Here is a 12,901-nt window from a genome sequence, read left to right as displayed (position 1 = left end):
TGTCCGCCGTCACTTTTGCAGAAGACACACTGGTGGATATCACTGCACTAGATGAGAAAGCATCTCTATTGGATCATTTCTGACCCCGTCCTGCTTGCGTGGAATGGCCAACGAGAAAGCGGGTAACGTCAGCTTTGTTAGCTTGGCTCACGTAAAGAGGGTGGGAAGTGCAGTCGCACGGCCGTCTAATCGGGTCGCCCCCCGTCGTGTCTTGCCCCCCCCCCCCCCCCCCCCCCCCCCCACTGCCCCCGCATCGCGATGAGCGCGGCGTGGAAGCATGCCAAGGGAGCGGATGCTCGCGGCGGCGACGACGTCGACGACGACGCCAACGGCGCGTGGGCTGGCAGCGCGACGAGACGCAGCCCGCGTTTCCTCGGCCCGCGGCGGCATTTGGGCGCTTGCGTAATTTCGCTCGTTTTTCCGCGAGAAAAAGAAAGCTCGCCCAGCTAGTATCATTGGTGGCGCCCATGCGGAAGGTAGGAGCGCCCGCATTCGCGTCACGTGTGTGGCCGATGGGAGACGGCCGTAGGTGCTGCATTCCTCGCTGTGAGTACTATACAGTTCAGTTATATACTGTACAGTACAGTTATACAGTTCGAGCCCAACTCGTAGCATCCGTATGAGATCACCCTGTGTGGCCCTGCTTGTCTTCCGGCGTATACGGGCGCTGCATTTCTGGCGAACACCACACGCCGGGCGGAACTCTCTCACCGTGAGAGAGAGAGAGAGAGAGAGAGAGGAGAGAGAGAGAGAGAGAGAGAGAGAGAGAGAGAGAGAGAGAGAGAGAGAGAGAGAGAGAGAGAGAGAGAGAGAGAGAGAGAGAGAGAGAGAGAGAGAGAGAGAGAGAGAGAGAGAGAGAGAGAAATTGAAGCTGTTCCACTCAATGTGAAAGCTGTCGGAAGTGCAGAGCAGTGATTCGCCATAATGGGCTGTAGCGCCGTTATCCTCTCACTGCTACCACCCAACGCATTTCAAATTTCCCGCCTTCGCAGTGCTCGCGCGCCCTCTGCCTGAAACTGCGCCAGCGGGAGTTCTGTTCTTTTTGTGCTCGCTTTCCTTCCCGCACGTGCCGGCGTTGCACTGCCACTTTTTTTTTTTTTTTTTTCGCTTACTATCGTAAAAGCCAACCCAAAGATCGTTCCTAACCAAATGAACGCGGGCGCTGCCGGTTAATTGCGTATATTTTGCCCTCAAATGTACCTGAAGTTTTCTTCGCGTAAACAACGGGGAGATGTATGACAAGCGCCAGCGGTTCACGAGTTTCGAACGCTTATGACTATATGAACCGCTTGACTTTCAATCCTCTGGGTTACGCCAGTTACGCCGCGACGACGGAACGCCGTGTGGGTCTACTTGGGTCTAGCGAGCGAGCTACGACAAGGCGAGCCCCTAAAGTGCTCTGCACTTAAAAGTCTTCGTAGCAGAGCCACTTAACCGGGAGAGTAAATCGAATTAAAGCGCCGACCTCTGTGTTCAAGCTACCGCTAATTCCGTCTTCCGTTAGCCTGATCTTTGTCCGGGTGAATTTGCGTTAATTGAGTCTTCCGATAATGCGATCTCCTTTACATTTGATATTACTTTATTCTGTCATCTCTTTCATTCCGCGTTTCCGTATTCGCCTAATTTGATAACGCTGGAACGCCTCGGAAGAATTAAGTCGTTGCCGTCCGCTTATTAGATCGTAGGGCGAATAGATTCGATTACGCTATTCTGCCACTGCGGAACTAGCGTCAGTCGGCTGCAAGTTGCTGCTACGTGCGTTTTGCATGGCAAGTTCGGGAAGGTATGAATTTTTTGTTTTGCTTGGAAGATGTTGGCTGTGCAGCACGTGATACAATATCCATGCCGCGATCACGAGGCCTGCCTTTAAAGGGTGCTCCACTGCAAGTACACCGATGCTGTGTGGGGAAATTGGAACTCAGAGTTACTGGCGAAAAAGTGTTGCAGTGTCGGCTGCTATGTGACAATTATTAGGATAATTTATGCCCGAGAGGCAGCAAATTAACTGCAAGGCAGCACCAACGCTGTATAATTGCATTACGTTCGTGTACTCGTCTGTGAATATTCTTCCCCAGCGGCAGTTGTGTGGTCAAGCTCGAGCCTTCGCAGATTTCAATTACGAGCGCTACTTCGGAGGCGCTTTAATTACGGCGCGTAGTTATCACAGCCCTTATGGCAGGTCACTGCACCGACGCCAAAGGCATGTGCATACGTATACACATATCTTTGTCTCTCTGTGAAAAGTTATCTGTGGGCAAAATTGTTGCCAATCTGCGCTAACCTGCCGGCAACGGAACGACTAACCGCAACTCCTGCATCCGTTTTGTAACAACTTTCTCACTGCTGTATTCTCGCTGTTAGGTATGAATCGGCGGCAGTTTCCTTTTGGGGCCACGGCCAACACTGTGGCCTGGAACTTGTGTACTGTGGGCCCATTCGATTCACCCGCACCACTTGGACCAGTTGAGACGGTGCAGCACTTCGCCATTCGTTTCAGTGGGGCATGTCGCGGCACCTAAACTGCACCGTTCGATTCACCCGTGGTGCAGGACGAGTTCCTAGATTTTTCTGAACTCCCTGCCGGGGAGGTGCAGAAGCAGACCAAAAAAGTGCAGGTCTGGTTCCGCCGATTAGCAAAATGGCAGAGCCGGCACCGCACTGGTGTTAACTGGTTCAAGCGGTGCAGGGAGAATCGAACGGACCCTGCAGTGCCTTGTTCCAGTTGGGCGGGAGGTGGGAGTCAGCCTTTTTAGGGGGCGAAGTCCGAAGGGGCTGGGGCTGTTGGCGTCTCCTGTCGTCGTCGTAAGCGTCGTCTCATGTAGTCACGGTACTAAAACACCGGGACACTCGTCTACGCCTAGCGCTGGAGCGCTTCGTGCTTCAAAGACACGATACTTTTACAGCAAAGCCGTATACTTCTAGCCCCCAATGGTTTCATCTCCGTTGACAGAAACGCCAAGGCACCAAGAATACACTTATACACTGCATGCTTCGCCCGTCCCCAAGTTTCACGTTAGTGGTGATGGCCCGTGATTTCTTTTCGACAGTCACAGCGGCCGCTAACGTGTGGAACTGTTGCCGAGTGTTCTCGCAGCTTTTCTGGCCATACTGCTCGGCATCGCGTGCCCGTGAGCGGGAGCGTGTTAGCGAGTGTGGGGCCGCGTACATCTTCCCCAAGGGCGAACCCAAAAGGCGCTTCGAAGCACGCCGTGTGAAGACGAGGCGCATTCCGCTCGTGGTACGCGCAACCACCCGCCACTCGGCCGCTTCCATTGTGGCCGCCCTTGGATGCGCCGCCGTGCCTTCGCCTTTTGCGCGCGCGCGTTCCGTTCCAAGGCCGTCGCGTTCTTTCGTGCCTGCTTGCCGGCGGCGCCCACGGCGGTTGCGTGTTCGCGTGCCGCCCGGTCGGCGCACATCTCGCCTCCTCCGCTTCTCCAGACTTCATTCTTACTGGGAAGAAGAGTAGCGTTTTTACGTGCCCACATCGCCACGGGGAGCCGCTCTTCTTACGCGGAGAAACCGAGCTGTCGCGCGTGTGTGTTTAGTGACAAAGCGCCGTCGTTGTACGTGGGCTGCTTGCACCCCCGACGAGCACCCACGGCGATCGCTGGAAGAGACAATTGTTTTTCAAAGAGGAACCGAGCGGCAATCGAGCGACCTTGCCGCTTCCTCGCCCGTGAGCGGAGGTGTGTACGGCCCGAGCGAGCGCCGTTTGGGTGTCTTCGAACGTGCCCGAAATACTGGCCGCGTGTGTCGCGCATTCTTCGTCGTCCCCCGCCGTTTGTCGTCACCTCGACTCTTGTACGGCGGGGCAGAGGTAGAGGCGGAGGCACCGGTCGCGTCGGCGCACTTTGGCGAAGCTTGTGGCTGCGCCCTGCTTGTCGCCCGTGAAATGGTCCTTTTAAAAGATGCGGATTCAGTCGGAACTTCGCTGCAGGCAACAAGGTCTGTCTTGGCTGCCTTCCGAGCTACGTGGTCGCGTAATGGTGGGGCATCGCACACGTAGTATCGGTGTTGGGCTGCCCTTAGGAGGGGCGGAGGAATGGGGATAGTTGATCTCGCCGCCACCCGATCTCGCTCGCCGTTGTCGAGGGGAGCTGCGTGAGAATCACGGTTCTGCTCTGCACCAGAAACGGAAGAATAAAGTGGGAGCTAGAAGGATATGTTCATACGACGTTCGTACGATGCTCATAAGATGTTCCTACAACGAGTTGTCACGAACGGGTTCATACTTGCGAAAGAAGTGCTCGCCATGAATACGACAGATTTGGGGGAAGGGAAGGGGGGGAGAGCAGCAGGCTCTGCTTCTGCCCGTTCTCCTAAAGTGTGAGAGTATTAGCTAAATGCTGCCGTGATTTTGGGGATGTGAGGCCGCATGCGCCTGGCAGAATGTCGGCGGTAGCGGAAGCGCAGTCGCTGGACCTGCAGTCTCGCGCAACTTCTGTCGTGGCTAACTGAAGCGCCCGAACAACACGTGTGTCATCTTGTTTAACACAGGAGGTCCCCGGCTTATCTCATACATATTACCTGCATCGGGCTCAACGAGCCACTTCTTTTTAATCCGTAAGCATTTTTTGCTCAGTAACCCACAGCACCAACCGCGTAACTCCCTGTATCTGCACGAATCGGCGGATTTAAAGCGTTTAATTGGTATAGTAGCGTAAATATATTGCTGGCAGAAGCAAAATAAAATCTCAAAACGAAGAGAAGTCGTGACGAAACAGCGTAAAAAACGGGGACGCTAGGAGAGAAAGACGACAGGACGACGACAGCGTCGTCCTGTCGTCTTTCTCTCCTAGTGTCCCCGTTTTTTACGCTGTTTCGTCAAGATGATACATAACCAATACCAACTCGCCCAAATGTTGATCCTTCTGAAGAGAAGTCGTTTGGGAAGGCGTACGCGTTAAGAGGCACTTCTGAAAATGTCTGTACATTGCTTTTTGTGCTCGTAATGTGGAGGCTGACGAGAAAGCTGGTAATTCATATATATTAGCGCCAATAAAAAAGACGGGAAGGGGGGAAGGGGGGGCTATATAAGCGCCTTCTTTATCTTCGCCCTTGTTGCGCCGGGGTTATTGTAAATGTACACGCACCGTTGCGTGCACGTTAAAGGAAACCGAGTTGGCCTGAATACGACGCTTAAACGCTGGCCATGCATGCACCAGTTCCCCTGCCTCGTTTTTCTGCCGTGGTCATTGTGTACCAGTCGTGGTTGCAACACGTACGAGTTGAGATCGTGTATACCAGTTGTCTGTCACCTCGCGAAGCGGCCCGAAGAGGCAAAAATCAAAGCCCCTTTCTTACCGAGAAAATCCAGTGCCATCTTCAGTAACGTGAAACCTGGGGAGGGGCGAAACACGCTCTGTATAAATCTATTCTTGGCGCCTTGGCGTTTTTGCCGACGGAAATGAAACCGTTGGGGAGTAGACGTATACAGCTTTGCTGTAAATGTCCTGCGTCTTTGAAGCACGAAGCGCTCTGCAGCGCGAGGCGTAAACGAATGTCCCGGTGGTTTTTTAGTACGCGTTACGTTCTAGCGGGACGCGTAAACGAGTTTCCCGGTGTTTTCGTACCGTGACTACATGAGACGAACGACGATTATGACGACGGCAGTAGACGCCAACAGCCCCAGCCCCTCTTCGCCCCTAATAGGTGCTCTTTAACATCAGGGTACGTGCACCGTCGCAGCCGGAAATGATGTAATAGGCATTATCAAATCGGTTTCTAAAAAGTCGAAGTCATTGCCACGCGGGAGCAGGCACGTGTCACTAGTAAACTGTGTACCATTTTTCTTGATATAGCACGCCTCTAAAAGCTTCTGCCCACTCCTGCTCACAATTTTAATGTGGCTCAAGAAAGGCTCGCAGTCACATATCTCTCAATGCCCGTGTAAATGCCCGGTCGTGTTTTGCGTCGGGACGAATTGTGCTCGTGTGTCGGGTCGTTCAGACATCTGCCCGCCCAACCGATATTGGCCTCCCGTACGGAAGGGGTATCTCATATCACCCCTACACTCTAAGAAATCGCCGAAGGTGGGCTTCACCCCACCAACATTCGGAACTAGCAATCAGCGTGAATAAATGTGCGAATATGACAAATGACGTTGCCCAGCATTCGGATAAAGTAAATGACGGAATAATGAAGTAAAAAAGATGGCATAAATTAGGAAAGAAGTGTGCTCACGCAAAAAAAAAAAAAAAAAAACCCTGGGTCATCTCCACTAACGTGAAACCTGGGGAGGGTCGAAGCATGCTGTGTATAAATGTATTCTTGGCGCCCTGGCGTTTTTGCCAACGGAGATGAAACCGTTCGGAGGTAGGGGTACACAGCTTTGCTGTAGAAGTCTTTTGTCTTTGAAGCACGAACCTGTCTAGCGCGAGGCGTAAACGAGTGTCCCGGTGTTTTTCTTTTTTTTTTTTTTTAGTACGCGTTACGAAGCGCCCCAGCGCGAGGCATAAATGGGTGTCCCGGCGTTTTTTTTAGTATGCGTTAAGTTCTAGCGCGAGGCGTAAACGAGTTTCCCCGTGTTTTAGTATCGTGACTACATGAGACGACGATTACGACGACGACAGGAGCTGCCAACAACCCCAGCCCCTAAGAGGCTTCGCTCCTAAAGCGCTGTATGCATGTGTCACAGGGACGCAAACTTCATGATGTACTTCTTTTCTTACTTTTGACGTGACGCCTGCCGGCATCCAGCCACTCAAGGCGTGGAAAACCCAGAAAAGCTGTCCGCGTCTCGTCTATTGCATTTTTGAGAAATGGAAATGGGGCCGCGTGTTTAAGATGAAGCTGCTGCGGTAGCAGGAAAACGCTCCCCCTTACGGCTGCAATAATCCCAGCCATTTGAACTCCTCTTTGTGTTATATTTGAGGCATGACAAAACCGAGTGGGGCTACGTCCTTAGCTGGAAAGGGCAAAGTTTTCGCCTTACAGTAAAAGTCTTCCCCTTCCAGCAAAAACTTTTTCGTTTTCTTTCTCGGTCGACTGACGTTGGTGTTCGGAGGCAGCCATTCATACAGAATGCCTTGGAATGTTGAATTCATAAAAGTTCGCCCAGCTCTCATTCAGCAATATTAATGTTTTTCCGGCTTACTCGTCAGCGAACCAGCACCTCTTGTAAATGTAAAATACGTTGTTATTATTATGGATGTTTAACGCGCCGGAGGTAACTATTCCTTGGTTATGAGGTGTGCCGTAGTGGAGGGCTCCGGATTAGTTTTGACCTTCTGGAAATCTTTAACGCGCGCCGAAACCTCGATACACGGGAGTTTTCGTTTTTCGCCTCCATAAAGAAAACTGCTGCTGATTCCTCTGTCATAGGAATCGGCAAAACACGAAGGTGAAATGTGCGGCGAAATCTGCAGCGAAAGGAGGATGAATAGAAATTCGGCGGCTGTCTTGTGGGTGTGCTTGGTGAGCGACGTCCTGCTGGCGGGTCGCTTCGGCAAAGGTATACTGGCGCCATTTCTGTGACGGATATGACGTCAGTGAAATATTGGTGTATCCCGGCGTAAAACACTTTTGTGTTAAAATACAAAACCCGAAAACGAACAGCCCTGAGCGTAACGTACTCTTTAGTACCAAAGGTTGCTTCCCCGCAAGAAGACCCTTTGTGCAGGGGTGCACCCTTTACAGGCCGCTTGAGTCGTCGTACTGGCGTCACTTCCGTGACGGATATGACGTCAGTGAAATCTTCGTGTATCCGGGAATAAAACACTTTCGTGTTAAAAAAAAAAGGCATCCGCGGCCGGAATCGAACCCGCGTTCTTGGGCTCAGCAGCAGCGGCAGTTACTGCACCGTAACCAAATTTCACGAAGTTCACACCAACTCGCCCAGCAGCAAGTCCTTCTTGACTATACCACTAAGTTACCGTGCAGGAAAGAGCTTACATTTTCGGTAGCCTTTTGCTGCTCGAGCGCGAAGTAGAACGCAAAGGCTGCTTCTAAAATCTACTAATTCAATTATTCAACGAATTTTAAACCACAAGCGATGCGGGAGGCCATATTGTCTTTTTGGCTCGTGCACTATCGCAAGGGCGACTCCGGCGCGCAGCTAGCTGCTCCCGTGGGACGCGTTCAGGATCAATCCCAATCGCGGATGTTGCTCGCTACGAGATGGCCGGATGCTGCCTCGCGATCGACGTTTCGCGCCCCTGTCGCGTCGCGGACTTCGATTATAGCGTTGCTTTCTCGCGGATCTATACGCGTGCATCGATCCAGCAACCACGAATTTCCACCCGTCTCGTCGTCCTCAGCTAGCGGGACATCGCGCGCACAACCGGTGTTGCCGTCCACGTGTGCCTCCATCTCACCCAGCACTGCCCACCCGCCGCGGTGGCTTAGTGGCTGTGGCGTTGTGCTGCTGAGCCCACCAAGGACGCGGGTTCGGTTCCCGGCCGCGGCGGCCGCTTTTCTGATGTAGGCGAAAACGCATATATGTTCGAGAATGCATCTCTGGTCTGTGCTAGTTGGTACATCTTCGATGGGAATCAGCTTGAATAAAACGAACACAAAAGAGGGAGATATACGACACACTGCTGACTATCAACTGAAATTTTACTGAAGGAAACACAGGTATATACATACAACAAAAAAAAGCGAAAAATATAAAAAAATTTGTTCGCGTCGGTCAGTGATATGATTAGCGAAGATCGTTGTGCAGAAACTTTTTCGGTACGTGACAGGGCCACAGACGGCACACTGACGCAGCTATCTCCAGCTTCGTCTATCGCCAATGCTTCGACTCTTTCTCGTCCGATTCTCTTCCTTCCGATAACTGCGATTTTGTGCACGTAGGCTTCACAGTGGCAGTCTCGAACGTGGGTAGCAAGGTGTCCCGAAGGGGTTGCTTGGAGCGAAGCAGCGTGCTCTCGGGCTCTGTCGTTCAGGCAATGGCCGGTTTATCTGATGTAGACGGACCAGCACCCCAGGGAAATTTTGTAGACCACATTTTTGCTGCGTATCTTGTCCGGTGTTTTTTGTCACAAACTGGTAACGGCGCGCACCTGTTCACCTGACGGCACATGCCGTAGGCCTTGTTGGGGGCGGAGAATACGACCTTGACGCCATGTTTCTTCCACACTTTTTTCGTGGCATGGGAAAACCCATGTACGTATGGCAGAACTGTCATCCGTCTTCTGTCCTTTTCAGTGGGTTGAGGAGGCCGTCTCTTCTCTCTACCCTTTATCCTCTGCAGGAGCGCTTCGCAGACAGGTTTCAAGAAGCTTTTTGGGTATCCGGCGTTCTGTAGGCGACTAGCCTGTCTTTCGAAGCTGGTAGCCATCTGGTGCGGACAGGACTTCTTGAGGGCCGATATCTTGCAAGGCCGTAGTGGCCACTGCTCTCTTGAGTCTTGGAGTGGCCAGACGCGTGGGGAAGAAAGGCCTTGGACGAACGGGGCTCGTACCTCCAACAAGCGTGGTGCTGCCGGAAGTGAACGATGATGTTCAGGAACCTGATTGACGCGTTTTCAGCAGTGTGTCGTGTACCTCCCTCTTTCTTTTGTGTTCGTTTTATTCAAGCTGATTCCCATCGAAGTCGTATATGTTCGAGATTTCGGCGCACGTTAAAGATCCCCAGGTGGTCAAAGTTAATCCGGAGCCCTCCACTACGGCGCGCCTCATCGCCTGCGTTGCGTCGGCGCGGTAAACCTTACAATCAATCAATCAATCAATCAACCAACCCGGCACTGCCCGGTACCTTTTCCACTAGTTACGCCATATATGCTATTCCTTCCTTTCTTAGGAAAGTTCATTCATTCATTTGTGCATATACTAGCGACAATCTTTAGCGGGATAACCGGTTACGTAAATATGTACACATACGATCAACCGTCTCTCACTTGTCCCGCCTATTTTTCTTTTTTCAAACAATTTCTGTGTAGTCGAGTAGCAAGACTCCTGCTTGAAGATGCGTGGTAAGCAGAGGGCAGTTCGAGCGGTTGCATCTGGCAGTGTGACGTATACAGATGTAGACGGGAATAGGTACCTTTCTAATGCCCCTTCTAAAGAAAAGACACTGCTTTAGGCATGTTAGGCTTGTGTAAAAACAATTCATAGCTGGTTACAAAATCCCCCCCCCCCCTTACTCCCTTTGGTTCAGGGGAGGGCAAACGCGGCGCTAACTGAAGCGCTTGACCACGTTTCTCCCTACGGCCCTGGGCGCCTGCCCCTGATGGCTCGCCCTTATCGCCGCGTGCATTCCTCCATGGTCGCGTGCGCAGACCCTGTTAGGTGCAGTTCGAGTCTTGCCCCACAAGACGCCCTCCCCCGCCCATCATCATGTCCCGAATGCAGCGCGTCCCCCCCGCCGTTTCTTCTCTCGTGCGGCCTTGGTGCAACATCGGCCTAGCCTTGGCGCGCGCCGCTGCTGCTTTTGGCGAGTGCCTCGCAAGGCTTCTGCGCGTGGAGGCAATTTGCCGCAGTGGGTGAATCTCTCCGGTGCGCAGTAACGCGCATCCTTATCACGTCTATCGTAACGCGGCGCTGCTGTCTCAAAAGACATCCGGTCGCTGTTTGTGCACACACCATTCACTCGCCGCGGCCGCGGTGCCGGTGGGTATTCGTCCGAGACAAGACGCGAGCGTGTACGTGTTGCGATCTTGAGAAGCTGGGCAGAGGAGTCCTGGGAAACTGCGCCTCCGATATATTTCAAATGTGGAACCTCGAGTAGGGGAAGTATGGCGTACAGCTAGCGTGTAACATAACATAACAAGAGTTTATTTCAGAAGCTGCATGCAGCGCTGTGGAGGCTACATTGTTGCCAACAGTCCGCCCAGTGAGGGTGCCTAACTCACTGTGAAGGAAAGCGACAGTAGACGCCGGGGCGTTGCGGCTCCACCTACCTAAAGCCCCTTTATCGGCTTATGAAGGGACTTTACACTTTCCCGGAAGGGAGGCGGAAATGTCATTTCAAGGCCCCCTTCAGTTGGGCGTGCTCAGTGGGCGGACTGTTGACGACAATGTAGCCTCCACAGTGCTGCACGCAGCCTCTGAAATAGACTCTAGGCTACCATTCCGTGATTCCAGCGTGGTCACAGCCGTGACCGCTCGCCATTCCCGGAAGTGACGCCATCACACTAAACAGCAGCTACTGTCGGATATGCGCCAGAAGTTAGGCCTAATGTTTACTAGGCCTAATGTTGTTGGTGTTGTCAAACTTTATTGACACACACACACAAGAAAAAGACCCCAAAGTCCGGGGTTCTGAAAGGAAAAAAATATCTCTATACAGACGGGAGGACCTGACGAAGGTGAGCCACCAGAGCTCGTCGCCAAGGCCTAGTACGCTAGAGGTTAGGCCTAAAACCAGTTGTCGACAGAAGTTAGGCCTAAAGTTAGGCCTAATTAGTTCGACAACCGGTTTTACGTCACTAGCTCATAGTTCCTTAAGTAGTCAAGTCACACAAACGGATGAGGTAGTGTTCAACACCCTGAATGATAGCTTTGTTGGAACGAATTGGATGCTTATGTTAATTCCTGGTACACGTTACGGGGACCACCCTGCGGAGCAAACGGATGGATGAACTGCGTGTGGTTGGATTCCGGTTGGGGGCGGGCCGTTCCGCGCCTCCTCCTCTCTGCCTTTCGTCGTCGCTCTTGTTCCAGACGCCGTTTACCCCGCCATTCCTTTTATCCCGTGCCTCGGGTGTAACGCATATCCCGCTGCATTTCGGCGTCGGCAGCGGCTGTGCTTCTGTCGTATCTGTCCATCTTCAGTCATTCAACCCGCAGCGCTGCAGGCTGCGATCGAGTGATGACCGTTTTTGCCGAACGCGTGTGGAGACGGCCCTCAGTCGGCGACGCTAAACACACCTTTTTGTCGACGGCGGAAGGCAATCCTCGCAACCGGGCCGAGTGCATCCGTCGAGGGAGTGCAACCCCCATACTTTTTTTTTTCTCGTTTCCACCGATAAACATTGGTTGCGATCTGTCGTGGAATGCTGGAGGCCCGGCGTCGACCGCAATGCATTTCTGACCCAAGGAAAAGCTTCGTACTTTCCCGTCAGTGCGATGGCGTTTCGCTTTCATTGTTTTCCTGTCCGCAACGTGGTGCCGGGGTCGGGCGTATACAGAAAGAGCAGCAATCGTTGGTCAAGTTCCGCATCCGTGTTTGGGAGCCCTTACTTCTCGTTTTCGTCTTGTTTTTTGTTTTGTTTTGTTTTTCGCTCTGTTGGTGGCCGTCTCCGGTGCCCGTTTGTTCCACATGTTGGTCGACCCCCCCCCTCCCTCCATTTCTTTTAGAAAACCCAACATCCGTTATTTCGTGGCATTTAGGAAAACGAATGTTTGAGTTGACCTTCAGCTAGTGTAAAGTCAACGAATGGAAGGACTTTTGGCGGACACTTACTACTGTTATGTGCCAGGGTGTGCGTTGAACCGGGCTTGTGAATGATGGTGACCGCGTATATGCGCGCATATGGTGCTTCAATATTCGTTCGCAACAAACGAATTCAACAAATTCGGTGCCGATTCTCGTTGTATAGAGAGAAGCAAATCATTCGTGAATTGATGACGGGGTGTCATGTTGGTTTGATTGCCCCCCGCTACGAATAATTAACGCGGTGCGCGGAAATGTGCGACTGAAGTAAAAAAAAAAAGACACCTGCTGCCCTAAAAGCGCAACTAACAGCAGTCGGTTTTAAGCGCATCTGGACCTTTTAAATTTCCGGAAATTTTTATACCAGAAGTAAAGGAAAACAGGTGTCTGTGGGCTTTCTATTTCTCAGAAAAAGTTGAAATAGCCTGTAGCTGTTTGTAACGTGCATGTTGCTCTTCGTGTGTTTGCTCTGTTTGAACAAAATGTAGATTACACAGAAGATTCAAAGCAGCGATGGACACAAGTTTATGACACCTGAGTGCAGCAGGTGAAGCCGCCTTGCAGATTCGGCACTGCGCTT

The 12,901-nt window shown here is 52.2% G+C and overlaps 1 protein-coding gene across 6 annotated transcripts in view; it reads left to right on the top strand.

Annotated features, from left to right (window-relative positions):
* LOC144162989 (rho family-interacting cell polarization regulator 2-like) overlaps window positions 1–12,901 on the top strand; it is a 129,244-nt gene that overhangs the window by 70,947 nt on the left and 45,396 nt on the right. Inside the window, exon 1 of one of the 6 annotated variants that reach the window (XM_077693756.1) lies at window positions 450–546. The exons of the other annotated variants lie outside the window; for them this stretch is intronic. The gene's annotated coding sequence lies outside the window, so the exon portion shown is untranslated. Of the gene's footprint in view, window positions 1–449; window positions 547–12,901 lie in introns of those variants that run through there. 6 annotated transcript variants of the gene reach the window in all.

The sequence above is a fragment of the Haemaphysalis longicornis genome, unplaced genomic scaffold (genome assembly GCF_048455015.1).
Source record: "Haemaphysalis longicornis isolate Haplotype H1 unplaced genomic scaffold, Haemaphysalis longicornis Haplotype H1 scaffold_12, whole genome shotgun sequence".
In the NCBI taxonomy this organism is placed as follows: domain Eukaryota; kingdom Metazoa; phylum Arthropoda; class Arachnida; order Ixodida; family Ixodidae; genus Haemaphysalis; species Haemaphysalis longicornis.
This window is presented reverse-complemented; position numbering and strand designations above follow the sequence as displayed.